Source organism: Pinus tabuliformis, chromosome 2_1 (assembly GCF_031772625.1).
Source record: "Pinus tabuliformis cultivar Carrire ecotype Pingquan chromosome 2_1, CPIR1, whole genome shotgun sequence".
Classification (NCBI taxonomy): Eukaryota; Viridiplantae; Streptophyta; class Pinopsida; order Pinales; family Pinaceae; genus Pinus; species Pinus tabuliformis.
In genome coordinates, this window is record NC_142299.1 from 803,926,358 (window position 1) to 803,942,209 (window position 15,852).

Here is a 15,852-nt window from a genome sequence, read left to right on the forward strand (position 1 = left end):
CATGCATAAACATGTAATTGCAAATATGAAATATTGCAAATATGATAGATAGAAACAACAGATAATTCATCAAATATAACTTTCCGATTAAAGCATCAACCATATTCACAGTGATCCAAAAAATCATATCTTCCTGAGTTCATTTTACCTATTGACATACAAAAAAGTAAAATAAAACTGATATACAAAAAACCAAAAAGCATATGCAAATATTATCGTGGAAACATGAACTCCACAATGCCCATAATATTCTCCTCCATAATTATGTCCATCTGAACTTCTCCCACATTTCCTTGCAATCCTTTCTTTGAGAGCACATCCGCAATCTAATTATGTTCTTTGCTTGTGAGAATTAGTGGGGGCTCCCAAGATGAGACAAAGATAATCTATTCTCCTTAACCACCCAAGAAGAGCAGGTTGATTGATATGTGCTTTGCCATTTACATGATCCAAGATAGTCTTAGAGTCCCCATATATATGAATCTCAGGGATGTTGAGAAAATTTATAAACCATAAGATACCCCATAGTGCCATTGCCTTGGCCTTGTTGTTTGTTCCCATACCTGCATTCCAGTGAGCATTGTATTGAAGTTCTGTTGGCATCACTATCCATATACTGCAACCACAAACATTGTTTTGTGCCGCACCGTCAAACAAGAACTCGGGTACACCATCTGAGGGCAATTTCTCCTTGAAATATTTTTTTATGTACATTATCATGTACAGGATACAGTGAGTATAATGAAATGACCTTCTCATGTATCAGTTCAAAGTCTTCAGCCCGGTCCTCAAATATGAACTTGTTCCTCCATTTCCATATGGACTAGAAAAGGAAGAGCGAAATTATCCTCTAGGCAAGCTTTTGTTAGTCTACCACCCCATACAATCTGCAATGTCAAGGAATTGTTTATAAGGAAAATCAAAATATAAAGGTAATTTTTCCCATATTTGGATTACATGTTGACACTTGAGAAATAGGTGGACATTGTTTTCCTCCCCCTACTTGTAGATCACACACATACTTGGTCCATGCCAATGACACTTTCTCAAATTCTCCCATGTGAGAATATTGTTATGGAAAACTAACCATGAGAAGCAAATGATTTTGATAGGAATGTGATTTTTTCAGAGGTCATACATAGTCGGATCCTCCATATACCTGCCATCACAACCACATAGCTTATTATATACATCTGCCACCATAATGTTTCCAGGCTTCATTTTTCCCGACCACATTAGTCTATCATATTGCACCTCCCGACATATACCCAGTGCTTTTAAGCGAGCAGAAATTTGTAACCATTCCATAGCCAGATTTCCAACCATCCCAAGTTCTTGTGGTGATCTCCATATGGGTAAACTTTCCCGCCATGTATTGATCAGTTGGTTCCAGAATATTATACCTTTTCTATATAGAAAAGCAAGTAAAGATTCTGATAGATAGCAATCCCCACCAGCTCCTTGAATCTGATCCACCCCAATAATGATAGAGTGACCAGAACCCATATTCCATACCAGGTGGGGTAAGAAATATTTTTTAACCTTTTGTAAATTGCGCCATATGGCCGATCCGCCTGTAATACCAATACTTTTCTTGCAAAACCAATATAGGAAATTATGATCTTTCATGTATTTTTCTCTCATCACCTTGCACCATGTACCAGACCTAAAGATAGATCGCCATAAGGATTTCATCAACAGTGAAGCTCCAAATAATTAAAGATTCATGATACCCCAACCCCCCATTTTTTTTGGACATGCAATATGAGACAGTTTGGTAAGGTGAAATTTGTTCTGTCTGTTGCCACTAGCCCATATGAAGTTTGCAATGATATGGTTTATACCATTAATAATGAACATAGGAATGTGAAATAAATGTGCCCAATATACCCCCACTTGGGTAAGCACTGCCTGTGTGGGAGTCACTCATCCACCCAAAGATAAACAATGAAATTCCCACCAGGAAATTCACTTGTAAAACCGATCAACCAACCATTGCCAGTCAATGTTTCTATATTAGTTTGGTTTAAGATGATAACCAAGATACTGTAATCCATTTTGCATAGAAACCGCCTCAATACCGAACAGATTCTTAATATACTCGATGACTTCCATATCCCCCATATCATGATATAACATTGATTTTTTCAAATTCATTACCAAACCAGAAGCAGTTTCAAATTTTTTAAATATATGAAAAAGATTCAGCTATGAGAGATGATTTAGCATACCCATGATGAGCACATCATCTATAAAAAAACCATGTGATATTTGGATATTGATTCCCATTACCAAAGCCTGAAATTGATCTTCTTCCACCACTTTTTTGATCCTCAAACTCAATTTGTCCATAACCAGGATGAACAAGAGCAAGGATAGTGAGAACCCTTGACGCAATCCCCGTCTAGCCATGAAGAAATAGGTAGGGTATCCATTGATAATAATGACATGGTTAATATTTAAAACACATGCTATGACCCAATTCACAGATATAGGTTGCAATCCAATCTTATATAGGACTAAACGAAGATAGCCCCAATCTACAGATTCATACGCCTTCTGCAGATCCACCTTCATAATGGCAGCATTAATATGCTTTGTATCAATCGAGTGCATACATTCCTAAGCAATGGCAACTGCATCATGTATTTGTCGATCCTGTAAAAACCCATATTTCTCAGGAGATATAAATTTTGATAGTATATTCCTCACCCGGTGAGCAATTGTTTTGGAAATGATCTTATAAATTAGATTTCATAAAGAAATGGGTCGATAGTCATTGAAACACAGTGCAGGCCAACGCTTAGGTATGAGAGCTATATAGGTTAATTTTATGCGGGGATGAATATTCCCCATGATCCTAAACTCCTCCACCATATTCAAAAGATCAATTTTAAAAATATCAAAAAAATGAGTGAAGATTTCAACTAACCAACTGTCCAAACCCGGACTCTTATCCCTTTTGAAAGCTTTTAAGACCTTCAGTAACTCATCTTCTGTGACAACCTTGTAAAGGCGTTTGTTATCTTCAGCATCAAACATAGTAGGATACAAGTCGATAACCCATCTAATAGCATCTCCATCAACCTCCCCCTTTTGTTCATAAGCACTTTGAAAGTGCTCCACAATAGCTTCACTAATGTCCTCTTGTGACCGTAAACGTGCATCATCCACATTATGAATTTCCTAGGTGGAATTGATATTGCGCTGATGATTAGCATAGCAGTGGAAAAACTTAGTGTTTCTGTCACCTTCTTTTATCTAGATTGCCCTGCTCTTCAGGCGCCAAGTGGCTTCTAAAGCAGATAAAATGCCATTTTTCTTAACTTCTAAATCATGTATACGTGACCTGATATCCGCCGAGAGAATATGCATTATCATCCATGGCATTAAGGCATTCAAATCCTGTTGGATATCCTTTAATTCCTTCTGATGTGCTTTAACTTTCTTTTTTTGCCATGCTTTAACTTCTGTCCGGAGGATGCCCAATTTCTCCAGTATGTTTTCCATGGAAGAGGAGCCCTATACATGCGCCCGAGTCCAAATCGAATGAACAAAATCGTTGAAAGCTTGATCATCAAGCCATGTACGATTAAATTTAAAAGGCAACTCGTGCCTATGACCTCCCCCCTACCAATGCAAAGTTATTGGCCTATGATCCAATAGAAAATTATTAATGACATTTGAATGAACATTCCCGAGACCCTCCATTAGGATCTCATGTATAATAAACCTATCCAGCCTTTTTGCAATGTATGCCACACCTTTTCAACCATTATCCCAGATGGGAACCAATTTTGATGGGCATATATCATTAAAATTGTGTTCTATAAAAGCCTCCCAGATCATACTCGCCATTGGGTCATTTTTTCTTGACATCCCCCATACTTCATCCAAACCAACAAGGCAATTGAAATCCCCCGCAATAATAAGAGAGGCAAGATCCATAATGCCAAATGCAAACAGCGCATCCCAAAAAGCCATCATGTTCCTATATGGGCCATATAGGTTCAAGATATGAATACGATCCTGATACCCACGCAAATGACCTTCAATTAGGATTCCCGCCGAACAAGAAAAAGCTTTTGCCCAAACCCATAGTGGGTTCCATAATACCACAAAATCACCAGAAAGACCAGCTGCAGCCATGGCCACAATATACCATTTTGGAAAAAATTTCCGAAAATATACAACAACTTGTCAAACCAGATACATGGTTTCTTGAAGCAAAATGATACATGGGTGCACAGAGAGCAAAAGGTGCTTAAGAGCCAGGAACTTAGAGGGGGTTCCCAATCTCAGAATATTAAGCGATAGGATGGTAGTCATGGGACACCTTGAATGGGCATCTGTGCTCCAAGGGCTCGAGAGGATGTTAAATGAGCAATAGGTGCGTCAACAAGAAATATATCAATAGGAGAATTTGCGATGTTCAGCTTGGCACGACCCCTAAAATGGCGACTCCCCTGATTGTTTTTACGCCTGACCGTGATATTACTAGCAGAGGTTGGACTAATGTGAGGAGAGGATATACCTGAAGGCTTATGGATGGTAAGAGACCTCAAATCAAGGGTTTTCCATTGGAGAAGGTAATCCAGATCACTACCCACAAAATTTGAGGGGGAACTCAACGGAGTATGTGAAGGGCTCCTACAAGGACTGTGTCCCTGTGATTTAGACTTACACGGAGGAGACAAAATGTAGATCATATATGAAGTAGATGGGACATCATGTGACCGAAACGGTTTGGGGTTGAATGGGACGTCATGTGGTTGAAACTGTTTGGGACTATCATGACAGGGGGGGGAAACCTGAGGATGGCAGTCGAGAGATCTAACGAGGCCAACAAGATCCAGGTAGGTCAGATTTCCCAGATGAGAAAGTTGATGACGGGATGGTGATGGGAGATGTTCTATTACGCGAAGAATATTGAACAGAAATGCGAGGAGGATGTGAATCATGATGAATACCTAAGAAACGACGAGGACCCTTGTCCTGTGTGAAAACAACACCTAGATCTGGCTTTTTTGGCACCCTCAAACCATTTTGTCCTTTATATCTTCCACCCATGTGCCACGTATAGTTTGTGAGGACGTGTCCAGTGAGGTGGCAAAGTGAAAAATGAAACAGACCCCCCCAAAATCCAATCTCTGAGTATGATTAGTCTGACCTCAATGAAGCCTAATATGATCCAGGAAACCACCCCTGTATTCCTTCTCAATAATAATCCATGCGACTCTTTTGTCAGGGGCACCAAGGTAGCGGGTATCCGCATACACAAATTTCCCAATTGCATTGCCAATATCCGCCAAAGCCTGCTTCGTCCATAGTTCAATAGGTAGGCCAGGAAATTTAACCCAAATCAGCTTATTCTGTAGGGTATTCTTGATGGAATTGAAACCTATAAACCAAGAGTGGAGTTTTAGAAAACTGCACCCATCAATCCACGGAATAGCCTTAATCTTTTGCAAGTCCTCCTGGTTGAGGAAATGGAAGCTATAGCATCCCTGGAGCAGCCTCACAACCGTTGGCATGTACCTCGGGATAGAATTCCACTTCAATTCAACCCATTTCCTCATGTCAGAATCACTCCACACAGAAAAATGACAGCGCCCCACTAATGCACCTTTCTGCAGGCTAGTAATGCGATCGTTTAACCTCTCAATGTCAAAAAACAGAGTGGGTGGCAGAGACGTAGTTTTAATAGAGCGAACATGATGCTTGGATCGGTGTTCACACTGTGCATGCATGCCACCCCGCAAATCCAGAGATACATGTCTGCCATCTGGCACAGTAGCATCTCCCAAGATATTGTGCCAGTCATCATGTGATTGTGGGCCACATCAACGCCCACCCTGATGATTGCCCATCCGACTAGACTCAACCTCCATGGAGGATTTAATAAATGTGTCCTGGGTCGACGTGTCGGAATTGAGGATATCCATAACCCCCAGTCTAATGTAACCCGCCAAGATATGTTAGCCTACAATTCAAAAGGTCTGAGCAAGCAGACAAGTGTACTAATTAAATAATGGAAAACAAGAGATAATGTCATCGATAGCTGCAAGAATTTAAGAGATTTAATTCGGATGACCCAACCAACGTACTGAGCTGACCGAACTCCAAATCCCAATGAGCATACACCATCCTAGAATAAATCCACATAAGGAAACGTCGACAGAAACATTCCCTAAGACAATATAAAAAAGGATTTGTTAGAGAGGGATAAGGGAATGTCAGGCATGTAAGATTACCAGGGATCCCAATGCATCAAGCATAGCTGGTGCACCGTAGGCTAGAAAAGGCATGTGGCAAGATCTAGGATAGGATATGATGCCATACCACAACAACCAGTGTGAAAATCTGAGGAGATACCGGGAAATATTTTCGGAAAATATAGAGTTACCAAAGTCGAAGTCTCAGAGAGTGAATTGAAGTAGATATTCGAAGAGCACAAAAATACAATACAGTCAAACCTAACTGCCACTGCAGCAAAAAAGACAATAACAGCTCATAAATTTCAACCATGTATCAACCAAACGAAACCCAATTTGTTTGCATGGCTAAGAGATGAAGAAAAATTTAGAGCATTGACGACAAAGCAGATGCGAAACAAAAAACAAACACGAAAACCCCACAACAGATATAAGCAAGTAGCAGCATGAAAGAGACTCAGGCCCAGAAAGCATGTGGCTATCAATGTGTGTTGGAGAAATGAGCAACGTATATACGAAAAATGATGAGAATAGAGACAACAAATAACAACAAAATGTGGATCAATTCCAACCACATTAACCATAAACAAAGCCGAATAAGCATACCCAAGTATTATTGTCGTAAAGCCAAACAATATAATAGCGACCCGAAACTTATATCCTCACAATATAAGATGTAACCATGTCCATAATGCTCATATACCCTGAAAACTCAAACCTGGTCATATGAAGTCGCCATGAAAGTGGTAGGAGGGTAGGAAAGGGATGCCGCCATTTTCATCGCCGATGGTCAGGAAATATCCCACACCCCAAAAACCTCGCCTCTGTGTTTACTCTGGCCCAAAAACTCTACTCCTGCTACTCCTGCTGCTCCAAGCCAGTAACTTCTCATCAACTCATATGACACCACCACATCAAATCCATCTATGAACAAAGACAATCTAGCTGTAATGAATATTCAGATTATTATTGCCCATTTTATTTTTTTTGGGCTGAAAGGATGATTTTTACATACTGAATCCCTGTGCAGGCTTATAGTTTGTTTTCTTTGGCTATTATCGCTGGCAAAACAGATCATTGTCTCCAGAGTTTTTTCCTCTAGATATCTATTGTATAAATTCTGCTTGGTTGACCTCATACAAATAAGGTTATTAAAACTATGTTTTTTTATTTTATGGTTATACAACTCTCTCAAATTGTGCAAAACTATGTATAATAGGTTTTTATATAGCTATTAGTTTTTTTTTGTTTTTTTTGTTTTTTTTGTTTTTTTTGTTTATGCTTATATAGCTCTCTCAGAGTGGGCAAAAATATGTAAAAATACTGCTTTTATTAATAGAAACTCAGCCTTCTTTCCTCTCAGGGAAAAAATAATATTCAAATCAGAATGGTGAGCGACCACGATTTCTGGAATGTAATTCAGTAACTATGATAAAGTCGTGGCCAATTTGCATCCGCCACCTGAATTCAACCCGCTCACATTGTTGGAAGATATTAATTCCAACCACCCGCCATTAATGCAGTAGCTAGACACCTCTAGAGGATTTAGTAGATGTCTCGAGTGCTGGATAGCTTCTTCTAGAATTCGGCAGATGCATTGACAAATGGATAGCTTCCTGGAGAAGCCACCGCCCCACCGAACTCCAGAAGTTTCCTTGCTATGTATAAAAACATGTTCAAGCCATCAAATGAAGACAAGTTCGGTGTTTTATGTGTTTAACTGTGTGATCTCTGATTTGGTATCAGAGCAGGTGTGAGGTGTGAGAAGAACGAGCTCAGGTGAGCTGTGTGAGGAGACGTGTGAGACCGAAGCTGAGTCTGAGTTGGAGGAGCGTTGCAGCAACCGCTGTGGTGGAGAGTGCGGTCTTGGAGAGTTGTGTGGTGTGAAGACTGCTGCGGAGCGTAGTGCTGGGTATTTTTGTTTGCAACCTGTTGCAGTTGCTGTGTGTCCACTGTCTGGAGGTAACACGTATCTCTTGTTGAAGTATTGATGCGTATGCTATTTCCTTCCTGCTTTTGTGAATCCTTGTAAAGGTGTAGCTATTTGCTGAGCTGCTTCTGCAACAACAATGGCTGTCAGGAAGGACAACTGCCCATTTGAAGTTTTGAGTTTGGTAGTGAAGAGTCAATGTAGTTAATTTTAATAGGAGGGTTTTGATCCATTTATTTCAGTTATATGTTGTTGAATTATGTGTTTTAAGATTATGAACTGGTGATTCGAATGGAAAATGGCATCAACCCATGGTACTCATCCACCCATATTATTCATCGACCCATGGAATTTACCCATGGTATTGTAAATGGCATCTGCCCGTGGTATTGTAAAATCCACCCATGGTGCTCATCCACCCATATTATTCATCGACCCATGGAATTTACCCATGCTATTGTAAATGGCATCCGCCCGTGGTATTGTAAAATCCACCCATAGTATTCATTCACCCATGGAATTGACCCGTGGTATTGTAATTGAAAATTACTATAAGTAACAAGTCACATTTTGTAAAAGGACAGATTGTCCGCCACAATGTAGCCTTTACAGTTCAGAGGCATGTAGCCACACATCTCTTCTCAGAGATAAGCTACCATCGCCCTAGCTGGTTTGTTTCCATTTCTGGTTGTAAGCATATTTCAGTATTTTCCATTTTAAAAAAAATGAAATGAAGTATTATTTCCACTGCATCTTTGTGTATATGGTTATCTCTATAATTTGTTGTGTTCCTGTTTAAATCCGGATCAGTGGGTTTTAATAAAAAGTTTCTTTTTGGTTTTGTTTATTGGGCATTATCCTATTTTTCTCCTGGCAATGCAAGTTTTCAGATCTTGGGGGTCTCTCCTCCGAAGATCCATTTCAATATTTTAGATCTTGGGGGCCTCCTCCCAAGATTCGGATCAGTGGTATCAGAGCAGGTTATGATTCCATGGGAATGAGGGTTTGATGCATATTTCAGTTTCAAATTTTGCAGCAATATTCAACAAACTTCAAGCATGTGCTACAACCTCCATAGAGCACTTTCTTGGGTCAAGCAAGAAGAATTTTTCTTTTTTCATTTTTTTGCAGGAATTTTTTTTGGGCGGCGACTTTGCAGATCAGATCTGAAACATTTGGTACAAAATTTACAAAAAAAAATGCCAGATCTAGATTCCTCTCGAAAAATCACCCAATTTCAAAAAAAAAAGGGTTGAATCGAAGTTCGGATGTGGGAGATATCGCTGCTTTAAAATCAGCTATTTTATCAAAAAATTTGTGACGGCGGAACTGTTGCAGCGCGAATCTGAGATCTCAAAGTGTCCAGATAAGGATTTCCAACTCATGGGAAGATGCAAAATGATCCTTTTGCTTCTAAAAACATGTTATAATAAATATTCTGAGTTATATTGGCCAAGTTATGTCCATTTTAACTTTGGAGCAGCATTTGGAGTGGGTTTTCATTGGAGACGTGCCCTCCCACCCCACTTTAGTAGGCATCTGCTTCACATTCAACAGTTTCAACATAGCAACATTCGGCTTGGGTTATTTGGAGACGTGCCCTCCCACCCTAGGCTATGTAGGCACCTGCTACTTCATCAGCAACCAACATCATGGTTATGAGTCAACCGCATAAAATCCTTGTCATCGAAGTCCATTTGCTAGGCCGCACACTGTCAGAATCACAGTTGGTCACAAGCATTACAGGGTATCTCTATCCTCGGATATTCGTTTATCAGGGTTTTGGGTTAACCACATAAAACCCTTATCTTCATTGCCTCTTCATATTCCACAAAGGCTTCGCAGGAGGGAACTTTACGCAATGGGGACCATTGCTTCTTAAGGAGGAAGGAATGATCCGAATGGAAAATGGCATCAACCCATGGTACTCATCCACCCATATTATTCATCAACCCATGGAATTTACCCATGGTATTGTAAATGGCATCCGCCCGTGGTATTGTAAAATCCACCCATGGTACTCATCCACCCATATTATTCATCGACCCATGGAATTTACCCATGGTATTGTAAATGGCATCCGCCCGTGGTATTGTAAAATCCACCCATGGTATTCATTCACCCATGGAATTGACCCATGGTATTGTAATTGAAAAATACTATAAGTAACAAGTCACATTTTGTAAAAGGACAGATTGTCCGCCACAATGTAGCCTTTACAGTTCAGAGGCATGTAGCCACACATCTCTTCTCAGAGATAAGCTACCATCGCCCTAGCTGGTTTGTTTCCATTTCTGGTTGTAAGCATATTTCAGTATTTTCCATTTAAAAAAAAATGAAATGAAGTATTATTTCCACTGCATCTTTGTGTATATGGTTATCTCTATAATTTGTTGTGTTCCTGTTTAAATCCGGATCAGTGGGTTTTAATAAAAAGTTTCTTTGTGGTTTTTTTTATTGGGCATTCTCCTATTTTTCTCCTGGCAATGCAAGTTTTCAGATCTTGGGGGTCTCTCCTCCTAAGATCCATTTCAATATTTTAGATCTTGGGGGCCTCCTCCCAAGATCCGGATCAGTGGTATCAGAGCAGGTTATGATTCCATGGGAATGAGGGTTTGATGCATATTTCAGTTTCAAATTTTGCAGCAATATTCAACAAACTTCAAGCATGTGCTACAACCTCCATAGAGCACTTTCTTGGGTCAAGCAAGAAGAATTTTTCTTTTTTCATTTTTTTGCAGGAATTTTTTTTGGGCGGCGACTTTGCAGATCAGATCTGAAACATTTGGTACAAAATTTACAAAAACAAATGCTAGATCTGGATTCCTCTCGAAAAATCACCCAATTTCAAAAAAAATGGGTTAAATCGAAGTTCGGATGCGGGAGATATCGCTGCTTTAAAATCAGTTATTTTATCAAAAAATTTATGACGGCAGAACTGTTGCAGCGCGAATCTGAGATCTCAGAGTGTCCAGATAAGGATTTCCAACTCATGGGAAGATGCAAAATGATCCTTTTGCTTCTAAAAACATGTTATAATAAATATTCTGAGTTATATTGGCCAAGTTAGGTCCATTTTAACTTTGGAGCAGCATTTGGAGTGGGTTTCCATTGGAGACGTGCCCTCCCACCCCACTTTAGTAGGCACCTACTTCACATTCATCAGTTTCAACATAGCAACATTCGGCTTGGGTTATTTGGAGGCGTGCCCTCCCACCCCAGGCTATGTAGGCACCTGCTACTTCATCAGCAACCAACATCATGGTTATGGGTCAACCGCATAAAATCCTTGTCATCGAAGTCCATTTGCTAGGCCGCACACTGTCAGAATCACAGTTGGTCACAAGCATTACAGGGTATCTCTATCCTCGGATCTTCGTTTATCAGGGTTTTGGGTTAACCACATAAAACCCTTATCTTCAGTGGCTCTTCATATTCCACAAAGGCTTCGCAGGAGGGAACTTTACGCAATGGGGACCATTGTTTCTTAAGGAGGAAGGAATGATCCGAAAGGAAATGGCATCAACCCATGGTACTCATCCACCCATATTATTCATCGACCCATGGAATTTACCCATGGTATTGTAAATGGCATCCGCCTGTGGTATTGTAAAATCCACCCATGGTACTCATCCACCCATATTATTCATCGACCCATGGAATTTACCCATGCTATTGTAAATGGCATCCGCTCGTGGTATTGTAAAATCCACCCATGGTATTCATTCACCCATGGAATTGACCCGTGGTATTGTAATTGAAAAATACTATAAGTAACAAGTCACATTTTGTAAAAGGACAGATTGTCCGCCACAATGTAGCCTTTACAGTTCAAAGGCATGTATCCACACATCTCTTCTCAGAGATAAGCTAACATCGCCCTAGCTGGTTTGTTTCCATTTCTGGTTGTAAGCATATTCAGTATTTTCCATTTTAAAAAAAAATGAAATGAAGTATTATTTCCACTGCATCTTTTTGTATATGGTTATCTCTATAATTTTTTGCATTCATGTTTAAATCCGGATCAGTGGGTTTTAATAAAAAGTTTCTTTGTGGTTTTGTTTATTGGGCATTCTCCCATTTTTCTCCTGGCAATGCAAGTTTTTAGATCTTGGGGGTCTCTCCTCCTAAGATCCATTTCAATATTTTAGATCTTGGGGGCCTCCTCCCAAGATCCGGATCAGTGGTATCAGAGCAGGTTATGATTCCATGGGAATGAGGGTTTGATGCATATTTCAGTTTCAAATTTTGCAACAATATTCAACAAACTTCAAGCATGTGCTACAACCTCCATAGAGCACTTTCTTGGGTCAAGCAAGAAGAATTTTTCTTTTTTCATTTTTTTGCAGGAATTTTTTTTGGGCGGCGACTTTGCAGTTCAGATCTGAAACATTTGGTACAAAATTTACAAAAACAAATGCCAAATCTAGATTCCTCTCGAAAAATCACCCAATTTCAAAAAAAATGGGTTGAATCGAAGTTCGGATGTGGTAGATATCGCTGCTTTAAAATCAGCTATTTTATCTAAAATTTTGTGACGGTGGAACTGTTGCAGCGTGAATCTGAGATCTCAGAGTGTCCAGATAAGGATTTCAAACTCATGGGAATATGCAAAATGATCCTTTTGCTTCTAAAAACATGTTATTATAAATATTCTGAGTTATATTGGCCAAGTTATGTCCATTTTAACTTTGGAGCAGCATTTGGGGTGGGTTTCCATTGGAGACGTGCCCTCCCAACCCACTTTAGTAGGAACCTGCTTCACATTCATCATTTTCAACATAGCAACATTCGGCTTGGGTTATTTGGAGACGTGCCCTCCCACCCCAGGCTATGTAGGCACTTGCTACTTCATCAGCAACCAACATCATGGTTATGGGTCAACCGCATAAAATCCTTGTCATCGAAGTCCATTTGCTAGGCCGCACACTGTCAGAATCATAGTTGGTCACAAGCATTACAGGGTATCTCTATCCTCGGATCTTCGTTTATCAGGGTTTTGGGTTAACCACATAAAACCCTTATCTTCAGTGGTTCTTCATATTCCACAAAGGCTTCGCAGGAGGGAACTTTACGCAATGGGGACCATTGCTTCTTAAGGAGGAAGGAATGATCCGAATGGAAAATGGCATCAACCCATGGTACTCATCCACCCATATTATTCATCTACCCATGGAATTTACCCATGGTATTGTAAATGGTATCCGCCCTTGGTATTGTAAAATCCACCCATGGTACTCATCCACCCATATTATTCATCGACCCATGGAATTTACCCATGCTATTGTAAATGGCATCCCCCCGTGGTATTGTAAAATCCACCCATGGTATTCATTCACCCATGGAATTGACCCGTGGTATTGTAATTGAAAAATACTATAAGTAACAAGTCACATTTTGTAAAAGGACAGATTGTCCGCCACAATGTAGCCTTTACAGTTCAGAGGCATGTAGCCACACATCTCTTCTCAGAGATAAGCTACCATCGCCCTAACTGGTTTGTTTCCATTTCTGGTTGTAAGCATATTTCAGTATTTTCCATTTTAAAAAAAAATGAAATGAAGTATTATTTCCACTGCATCTTTGTGTATATGGTTATCTCTATAATTTGTTGCGTTCCTGTTTAAATCCGGATCAGTGGGTTTTAATAAAAAGTTTCTTTGTGGTTTTGTTTATTGGGCATTCTCCTATTTTTCTTCTGGCAATGCAAGTTTTCAGATCTTGGGGGTCTCTCCTCCTAAGATCCATTTCAATATTTTAGATCTTGGGGGCCTCCTCCCAAGATCCGGATCAACTGGGCGGCTATTTAAGAATTCAAGGCTGTAAATTTTTTGTAATGTTTCTTGCAGTTCCGTTCAGTCATTCCAGAACTCAGTGATGGAGAGATAGAAATATTCGATGAACTGAGCTATTACAACAATTTATAATTATAGACTGAAGTTTAGGTTATATTTGTTGAGATTTAGGAGGGATTAATTGAATACGGTTGAGGAACGGAATCATGTTTTTGTAGTTCATTTAAACCTGCGGTTAATTTTATGCAAAAGTACTTATCTTGATTCTTAAAAGAAAAAAGAGGGGGTGTTATTATTGGTGATATATATAAAAAATAAATAAAAAAGCAAAAAACAAAAGAAGGCAGCCATATATTGGATAAAATTTTATGATTGAGGGTTTATATTTGTGAAAAATTTGTATCTTGGTGGTTGGTACTTAAGGATTTATAAGCTTCTTGAAAATGGCTAATATATTGGCAGAATCTTATTTATCTGACTCTAACAAGTTAGATGGTGAAAATTATGCAAATTGGAAGTTTAAGTTGCAGACTTTGATGGAAGGCAACAATACATAGGCGATTGTGTCTGGAGCTGAAGTTAAGCCAGTTTCCCCTCAAGCCATAGATGCTGCAATTCAAGATTGGGAACGACAGGAAAACAAAGCAAAGGTGCTTTTGCGGATGACGGTTAAGGACAACATTATTCCACACATTAGAGAGTGCAAAACATCCAAGGAGACATGGGACACTCTCAAAAATTTGTATGAGACGAAGACTACAAATCGAATATTGTATTTAAAGAGTAAGCTTCTTTCAATTAAGATGGAAGAAAATGAAAGTGTTAGTGATTTTATTTCTAGAATTAAAGATCTAAAGGATAAATTAGGTGACATTGGTGAATCAATATCTAGTACAGACTTGGTTACTGTGACATTAAATGGAATGCTTGATGAATATCAAATGTTTATCACTGGTCTTTCAGCTAGAGAGAAGGCTCCTACTTTTGATGAGTTGGCAGGTATACTTATGCAGGAAGAAGAGTGGAGAAGAAGCATTAAACAGAAATCTCCCAATTCAGATTTGGCATTGATGGCCAAAGGGAAGCAGTCCTTCAAAGGAAAACAGTGGGAGAAAAATAAAGGCAAAAATCCACAGGTAAAATCATTTCAAGGTACCCCTTTACCAAGGACAAATGCCAAATCAAGTAGAGATGATGTGTGTTATTACTGTGGAAAACCTGGTCATTTTGCTAAGAATTGCATGAAAAGGAGGTCTGATCAATTTAAACAAAGAAGGCATTCAGGAAATTATGTTGATAGAGATGAAGCAATTAGTCAAGATGTTAGCAATCTTAAATTGTTTGTGTCCAATGCTGCTTTATCAGCAGAAACTGATGATGATAATGCTTGGTTTATAGATTCTGGTGCATCAATCCATATGTCATGCAAAAGAGATTGGTTTGATACTTATCATGAGATTAATAATGGTGGACACATCTATTTAGGAGATAATAGATCACATGAAATTAAAGGATATGGTAATATAAGTGTTATGATGCCTAATGGACAAGAAAAACAAATTCAAAATGTGGTTTATGTTCTTGGATTAAAGAAGAACTTAATTTCAGTCTCTACCATCACAGATCAACATTTAAAAGTTGAATTTGTGAAATCACATTGTTTGGTAAAGGATGTGCAGGATAACTACAAAGTTGTTGCAAAAGGAATGAGAGTTGGAGGCTTATACAAGTTGGATGTAATGAAGAATGGGCATCAAGCTTTGGCATCAACAGGCATGTCAACTATAGAACTTTGGCATCAAAGGTACAGACACTTAAATCAAAATGACCTAATATTACTACAAAAGAAACTGATGGTAGAAGGTCTTCCAATTATTAAAGGTGAACACTTTGAATGTGAAGGTTGTGCACT